Genomic DNA, 8,901 nt, shown 5'->3' with positions numbered 1-8,901 from the left:
TTGGACACAAGCAGATTTAGAGCAGTTTCCTGATGTCTTACAGTGATAATAAAGACATTTGAAGCCAATATGGTTGATATTAGTTCAAGCCTGGGGCGGATTTAGGAAATTTGGGGCCCTAGGCAAAGACAGGCATGGGGCCCTTTGAAATGTGAAGACAACACATAAAACAGACCCATTATACAGATACAGAAATTTTTATAAAATAGACATACATTATTTGTTGTACCTTTTGTTCCTCTCATCCCTTTTTGTTGCTGTTTTCATCTCTGTTTGCTTTTGTCCTTTTTTCTTTTCATATTGGCAATGTGCACAGCTGACTTTTCATGCTGTCTCACAAGGAATGAAAGATTTATTTCCAATCACTAAGCCCATTATAACTTAGCTGATTGCTCCCTCTTCTATTTCCAAAAAGGCAAAAGCAAAAGTAAGTAACCCAGTCCTTCTTTTCACTATAGACAAGCCATGATCTGCTTCTCTGTTCTCAATTTTTCATTTAAATGAATTTATAGCTGCATGAATCATGACAGCACACAAGAAAGAGGAGAGCAGGAGGTAAGGTTACAAATGCTTGCTCTTGAGAGCAGAGTACGGTGCTTTTATATGTCGTCGCCAAAGCCTCCAATAACAGAAAAAAGTCACTAGATTTGGCGCTAAGCGCTTTTTTGAAAAAAAAGTACTAGAGGGGTCTGAAAAGTCATTAAATATAACAACAAAAGCACTAAGTTGGCAACACTGCTCTCTCCCCCATTTGTTCGCAAATGATTCGCTGCTGTTTATTTGGACTGATCCAATGTGGTGGACACTGAAGGGGACACACTTAATATTATAAGCATTTTGATGGCAAAACGAAAGGATTTTTTAATCAAAAACATAATGTGCACATATAAATAATAGCTGTATTAACCAGACATGTAAAAAGATTTTTTTGGGGCCCCCAGGAACTTGAGGCTTCAGGCAACTAATGGTAAATCCGCCCCTTTTTCAACCTTAACCATTAGTATGCTTGATTATTGCAAAAATGGCCTCTATTTAGTCCTGTTTCTATTTGTGTAGGGTTATGATCCAGTATTTACATCCAATCATTAATATTTATAATAATCACAATAGGTCAGCAGAAAATGTCAGTAAATATATATAGAATACCGGTAAAACTTCTTGGTTTTTTTTTCTTCTGTTTTTTATTTATCAATTTTTTTTATCTCCATGGTCCTTTTAAATACCTACAAAAATCCCCTGAAGATGACAAATTAGATCATATAGATTTATTTTAAGGATAGTTTTATATTTACTTCCTTTCAAGATAATAAGGAATATTAGTTGGTGGTAGCTTTGCTCAAATGTTTTCATAGTTGTCTGGATGCTGAGGCACCGGGTCTCTCAGTCTAGCTGGGAAGGGACCCCGTTTGAGAACCCATTAGCCTGTGAGAACTTTGGGGGAGGCCCAACTCAGCATCTGCTTTTTATCAAAAAGAATAACAACAATACTCACTTTTACATGTCTTCAAGGTTGAGACTACGGGAGGTTGAGGTTCTGTGGAGCCCAATGCTAGAGTTTTATCACTTTAAGCCATGTGGCTTTAGGAGTTGACTCAACAAAGTTCAACCTGGTCTGGTGTAGGACATGATGACCTGTATGGAGCATTCGAATGAGTGTTTTTCACAAACACTTGGCTATGATGAAAAATGCCTGTATCAGTGATGTGTGTAAAGGCACATAATCAAGCATTGGGGTGGTTTTAAAAAAAAAACACTGCAGGACTATAAAAATCGTACATCTAAATGTAAAAAGGAATGCACAATAACATCAAAGTAGCAGTTTATAGACCAAGTTTATACAGTTTAAATGCAAAAAAAAATTGATTTGGGAGTGATTTAGACTAGAATCCCGATTTATTCATTTCAAAACTTTTTTTATGTTTTCCCATCTTTTCAATGTTTCAACCATCTTTTTCAAATCGGTTACCAAGTCTTACATCAACATGGCCTTGAAGTGTACCCACCAAAAAAAAAAAAAAAAAGAAAAAACTGCTTTTATAGTTTGACAATACAACATTTGAGCTGTTCAATCACAGGAATTAGAGGACTGTTGAATTACTTGATGTGAGGAGTTCTGATTCAGGTTCCAACTTCTTAACATGGTGATAGAAGCATCATGCTTTAGGGCCTTTTATCACACAAATGCATTACCCCAAGTGGGTCAATAGAAGGGCTGCAACTAACGATTAATTTGCAAATCGATTAATCTGTTGATAATCTTTTTACAACTTTGGTATAATTGCAGCTCAAGGTGGGTTATTTCTGTGAGCTAAAGGAATGTTTTAAGGTCTCTAAACTCCAGTTTACAACGTATTAATTACTAAAATAGTTGATGATTATTTCAATAATTGATTAATCACAATTCATCCGATTAATTCTTTCAGCCTTAGTCAATAGTATTAAGTTTCAGATGTTACCTTAGAATTCTTTATAGCTTCACCTCAGCATCACATCAACAGCTAAATGGCTGAAACTTGGAAATGTCAAAACTGGTTTGGAATGGAAGAAATATTGAGTTTCTTAATGCTGGTAATAATTTATGGACTGAAACCAACCACTTTAAATTAGCTCTAACATTACTTACAGAAGAGGTCAAAATATCAACCAAGACTAACTAATGCTCATGCTTTGTTTATGCCCACTTAGATCCACTGATTTCTCTGGAACCTGCTATGGGTCTTTGGGTAATTATTCAGCCTGTATTTGTACTTTAAGCCAGAGTATATGAATTAAACCCTGCTGAATTTAAGGAAAACACAATAAATTTTAATCTGTGCATCCATTTGTTATTTCAAAACATCAAAGAGTTAGTTTTATAAACATTCCATCAGGGAAAATAAATATTTCAATGAAACGAGCGGTTTAGGAAAAATTTACAATAAATCCAAATTTATGCGTTGTTTTCAACCATCGTTGGAGTTGTGAAATTTTATCACTTTTTTAGGCCACTACGGGGAAAAAATTGTGGATCATTCAAAGTTCAAAAATAAATATGGCAGTCCTACCAGTGATTATTGTGTAAACTTCTTCCTGGAACTGTATTTCATTCTCCTTTTCTAAGCAGTACTATATTCCCAGGTTTCTCTTTCACCTCTTCACCTTTTTACTTTGTCTCATTTTTTTAAAAGGGAAACTCCATATAGGAGTAGACGGTCACTCTTATGGAACAATGACTTCTGGTAAGGCTCCTTGCATTCTGAAAATGATCCTTATTGTGCTGAATCAGCTTGATATGTAAACTTTACACATCCCCGTTCAAATGCAGAGAAAATTAGCCTAATGTATATAATTTTAATATTAGATCACCTTTAATTTGACACTTTAAAGGGAGTGTTGACCTAGTGGTTAGAGCAGGGCGCTTGTTATCTGAGAAGAGTGCAAGTACCCGGTTCGATCCTCACAGCTCTCTGAGCAAAACCCTTAACCCCACACTGCTCCCCGGGTGCCACACAATGGCAGCCCACTGCTCCACAAGGGGATGGGTCAAATGCAGAGAGCGAATATTCCCATTGTGGGACAGTAAAAGGATTTTCATTTTTTTTTTTTCTTTACATAAAATCCTTATATGATCATGGTGTCTGAGGTCATCCGTTGTTTTTGGCCACATGTAACTAAAATGTCTTTAAGCCTAAATAGTCAATGAGATCCAGGTTCCTTAATAAGGTTTAAAGTTTAATTTGACATATTATGGAATGCTGTCTGTGATGGACTGGCGGCCTGTCCAGGGTGTACCCCGCCTCTCGCAGCCCCAATTGGGCAAGCGTGTCAGATAATGGATGGATGGAATGCTGCTTGGTAGACTTTGATAGCGACAGTTTGATGACACATATCTTTGTCTAAGTTGTTATCCAACAAGTTAGGTTTAGTATTGTTGTGCTGACTTGTGTGCATTAGGAAGAGGTGGTGATAAGTGAGTGAGGGTGAGAAGAAAGCCTTTAGAGAGCACAGCTGGGAGGCAGGGATGTCTGAGCCCTGGAAATACATATGAGCACATGTTAAACAGTTGATGTGCACCTGCCTGCAGCCGTAGGAGCTCAGACACCTGTTAGTCATCTACCCCTTCATGCTTTGCCTCCTCCACACTTAGCACACAAAACCCTGGTCAGCCTCTGTTGCTGATGATCACAGTAAGATAAGAGAAGACATCCCAAAGTTGAGGCAAAAAGGTAGGAAAAGAGGAAGTATGAATGTGGAGCTACAGATCACCACAGGCCTCCTCTAATGCAGCGGTGTGAAAACCAAGCCAGGGACAAGAACAACCTGAATGACCTCTTGTTTAAATCTTCAGTTGTTTGAATCAGTGAGCATCTTTTATGTTAAACCTTTGCACTCAAACCCACTAGATGACACCCTTGAGCAGAGAAAGCAAATAAGCAACAGTCAAAGAAGGTGCTGTGAGCGCTGTTCCAGCGAACAAATGGTTTTGCAGTACAATCAGTGCTGCACAGCCCATATATAAACAATTCAGTGACTAAGCTTTTGAAGTGATATAGCTGTGGTTGAGAAAGTGCAGAGCAGTTTGGAACACACAACATCCTCTTTAGGATGCTCGCCTGGAAGTGGTGAGGGTTGTTGGCCCAGGAAGTAAAGGGGGTGACTGAACGCCTTGTCACCCAAGTTCCCCATCCTTCCTGCACCTATCCATAGCCCCCCTCTTCTCTGTGACCACATTTGGTCGCTTAATCACTATTATGCATGGCTCACAGAATCTATGGTGCAACTACTCATGTTTTGCTTTAAATAAACCGAGAAAAGAAATCCACTTTGTGGTTTGCACAGCTCGTTGTTCTCTCTAGCGTGTGACCCTAAAGCTTCACACATGCCCTGATGTTTTTGAGCAGTTGAGTTTTTGTTTGCGTGTGTTCCTGGGGTCATCATACTTAGTACGGAAGGAAAGGCTGTTTGAAAGCAGGAAGCAAAAAACACCAAAGATAAACCGTATTTGGACGTGCGCATATGTGCTGGATTTGGTGTTTATATTGTTTGTGTGTATGAAGCAGTTCTCGCGGTTGTCAGTTCTGTTCCTCATTACAGTCACAAAGCCACTTGATGCCCTCCTTACGCCCTTTTTTAATGAATCTTAACTGCCAAGTGGGTATGCTCGCTCACACACTGCCATAATGGCAAACCCAGCAGCTGTGATACATGTCCTCATCGGTTCTTGCGAGGACTATTAAAAGCTAATATTTCCCTGCAATCCTTTTATAAACCATCTGTGAGGATGTATTATATGAACACTTTCATCCAGGTCTGTGTTTTCCATGGATGCCTCCAGGACACCGGGAGCCATTCTCAGAAACGCCCTGGGCTCAGAGCAGTGAAACAACCTGGACAGGAAAGCAAACCTACCACGGAGCAAATGTAGACACACACCCTCACACTGACACTAATGAGCAACACTGCAAAAGTGAGAGGAAAGCCTATCTGCCAAAGGAAATATCTACAAATATTGGAAGGAACCCATAGAGAGGAGGAAACATTAATACTGTCTGCTGCACATGATATATATTCAGACATTCTGAACTGGATCTCTTCAACATTTAGAGTTGCAGATTTAAACCTATTGGGATTGGCAACATTAGAAGCCAGTTCCTTATTTATCTGCTGAACTTTGAACCCACTCTACATGGTTTCTGCATCCTCCAGGTCTTCTCTCTCTGTGAGAAATTACACCTTTCAGGATGAGCTACCTTGCCTCTCAGTAAACAGAGCTGCTATCTATGCGGGGTTTGAATTTCCACGATGCACCTCAGTGCCTCTTTGGTAGGGTCTGATTGAGATGTAGGTGTGCGTGTTTGAGTAGTTAAAGCTGGTGGTGTGCCTATGAGCATCCCAGGCTGCACATTTACTTCAGTGATCACGAACCCTCAGCCTTTATGGCTGTTTAGCTGAGTGGAATGTGTTATCCATGTGGGTGTGCGTTAGCAAGAGCCACAATACACGCATGGTGCACACATGTTTATCTCCTCTGGGGCCTGCAGAGACTATAGTGCCCCTATCACCACGGAGTGGATTTGCGAGGCGACTTCTGGCCGCTAACGTATGCACACCTGTCTTTTCTGCACAGGTGAATCCACTTAGAATTGGCTGAGCTTAACTGCATGCCTGTCTGCCAGGCCTTTTTTCTACTACTTAAGTCAGCAGATCCTTGAAAACCTGCTGTAGAAAGGTCGAAATCTGTTAGAACTAATGACACAGGAAACACAGATCTCGGTGGCATTGTATGGATCTTTGCACAGCGTTTGAAAGACTTTAACAAAGAGGCGTCCAGTCCTCTATATTAAATATGCAGAACAACTTAGAAAACGTGGTTTATCCTCAACAAAATGTGAAAAAGGAACCATTAGGTATTTCAAAGCACATTGTAAAACCCATGATACACAGAACAATACAATGTAAAATTGTTTCTTTTTAGACCAGATTTGATTAGGACATGCACTGTTTTCACAAAGCATAAAGATACGCTCTTATTCAAGGTGTACAAGTCTTGAGAATCTGAGTTTATTATGACTAGTGATACATTTTAATTGTTATTTTGAAGTTCAAATCTTAAAGGGATAGTTCGGTATTTTTGACATGAATCTGTATGGCATCCCCATCACCAGTGGCATGCAATCACACTGACTTACCCCTGGCAGCGTCCTGTGAGCAGAGTTATCGTCCAGTTTTGGTCAAGCCGAAAGTAGTCCGACAGGTTTTTAGGAACAGCGAAATAAAACTTTTCTCTTCCCAAAACATTATGTGTTCAAAAGAGTGATATTTTTGCATCCCAAAAACATTGTAGTGGAAAAAGTCGCACGTTATCAATTGGTCCCAGCTAGGCGGAGGGAGACATGGCTGTTGTTGGGCTCGCTGTCTGAATGACTGCGCGCACTGATACGAACAGAGAGAAAATAGGACCAATTGATAACGACGTGTGACTTTTTCCACTACAATGTTTTTGGGATGCAAAAATATCACTCTTTTGAACACATAATGTTTTGGGAAGAGAAAAGTTTTATTTCGCTGTTCCTAAAAACCTGTCGGACTACTTTCGGCTTGACCAAAACTGGACGATAACTCTGCTCACAGGACGCTGCCAGGGGTAAGTCAGTGTGATTGCATGCCACTGGTGATGGGGATGCCATACAGATTCATGTCAAAAATACCGAACTATCCCTTTAAGCTCTCTTTTACTAAAAGGTCTCACCATGTGCGCCACTAGAATTAGAATCACCATTGGATATGTGATTTGCTTAATTGCCTAGTAAGCTTGAAGTGAAACTCTTACCTTACAAATGTGGAGGTGCTTCATTATTTTCCTTTAACATAGTTTTCTATCGATAAATATAGATAGAATGTTTTTGCTAACTCTTAATGACTTTCTATACTATTTTGCGCTCATGTTAACAGCTGCCTCCTTGCTTAGTAGTTCTTAGGACAAAAAAGGGACATGGGCATGGAAGCAGTATCACCAAGATTCTGTATTTAAAAAAATTTAATTGAACTTAACAGCTTTGAAGCAATAAGTCAAAATGCATTTAACTTAAACACATCGCCTCCTGTCAGTGAGTGACAACCAATCTTTGTATGCAGGTAAAAGGTCTTGTTTAAGAAAAAGTCAACTCCCATTTTCATTCAGAATGGTGTGTTCTTACACAAAACTAACCAAAAACAGTACACCTAAATCTGACACCCATGATAGAAAACCCATTGGCTTCCAATGAATAGAACCTTCTGACATTTGGCTTTAATCGAGCTGATTATCTACTCTATCTAAATATAATTAGCCAAGGAGATCAATACAAAGCATAACTAATAAGGTACAGAGAATGTCAATTCCAAAAACACTGCAAGGATTGCTCACAACATTTTTATGTATACTCTCTGTTTGTGGTATAAATCTAATGCTGTTGTGGCAAAAAGAAAATCAAGAGAATGAATGCTTATTAATAAACTGCGAAGTGTTGTCACTGAATAACTCACCTTAAAAACCAACTCTTTTTTTAAGCCATGGGAAGCCTTTATCTTCAAAAAGGAATCTGAGGGCCAACATATAAAGGTGCCTGAAGGAAACCTTATTTAATTTTCTTCCCTGCTCTGCTGTGAAGCCACAGCTTCTATGCCAAAACCTGACAGTGTGGAACTCGAATCAAATAAACCTTGCAGATTTGAGTTAGTGCTTCTTCTTGTTGTTACAGCTTTTTGGCTTGGTGCTGGCCAGGACCAACACTGACTCTCATCCACACAGCATTCAGAGCTGCCCAGGGCTGCTACAACTCAGTTTTATGCTCAGAAAGAAGGATGATAATACAAGAAAAACTTTTCAAGTTGTCTTATTAGAAGAGAGATTTAATCCATCTTTACCTGTCAACATTTTTTCCTTGCCTATTACATTCCTTTAGACATGCAGAGCAGTTTAAAATAAAATAAAAAATGTTTTTGTTGCACAAATGTTTCAGATTATTAGACAAAATTCAATACAAAATGAAGACAACCAAACTAAATAAATATTTGACTGTTTAGTTAATTTAAGAAAAAATAAATAAAAACAGTTATCCACACCAATGGAGTTCACTTATCGAATATTAACTGTAATTACAACAGTTTGTGTTGGACTGACTTTAGCTTCTACAAACCAGACCTGGGGTTCGTTTCACAAAGCAGGTTTACCGAAAACTCTAACTTAAACTGAGAACGGGGAAACTCTGACTTTTCAGTTTCACAAAGAGAGTTTCCTCAGCCTCTTTTTCAGTCACTGTAGCAACATTCTCCCCAGAGAACCTGTTCTGTAGCAGTGTTCGCTGTCCTCGCTTTTCTTACAGCCAGTCACGCTGTTTTATTTCCTGATTTAATCAGATTTTTGTCTTACTTTTGCTCGTA

This window comes from Cyprinodon tularosa, unplaced genomic scaffold (assembly GCF_016077235.1).
Source record: "Cyprinodon tularosa strain WSP-4 unplaced genomic scaffold, ASM1607723v1 ctg98, whole genome shotgun sequence".
NCBI classification, from domain to species: Eukaryota; Metazoa; Chordata; class Actinopteri; order Cyprinodontiformes; family Cyprinodontidae; genus Cyprinodon; species Cyprinodon tularosa.
The sequence above is the reverse complement of the archived record's forward strand: the minus strand, read 5'-3'. Positions refer to the sequence as shown.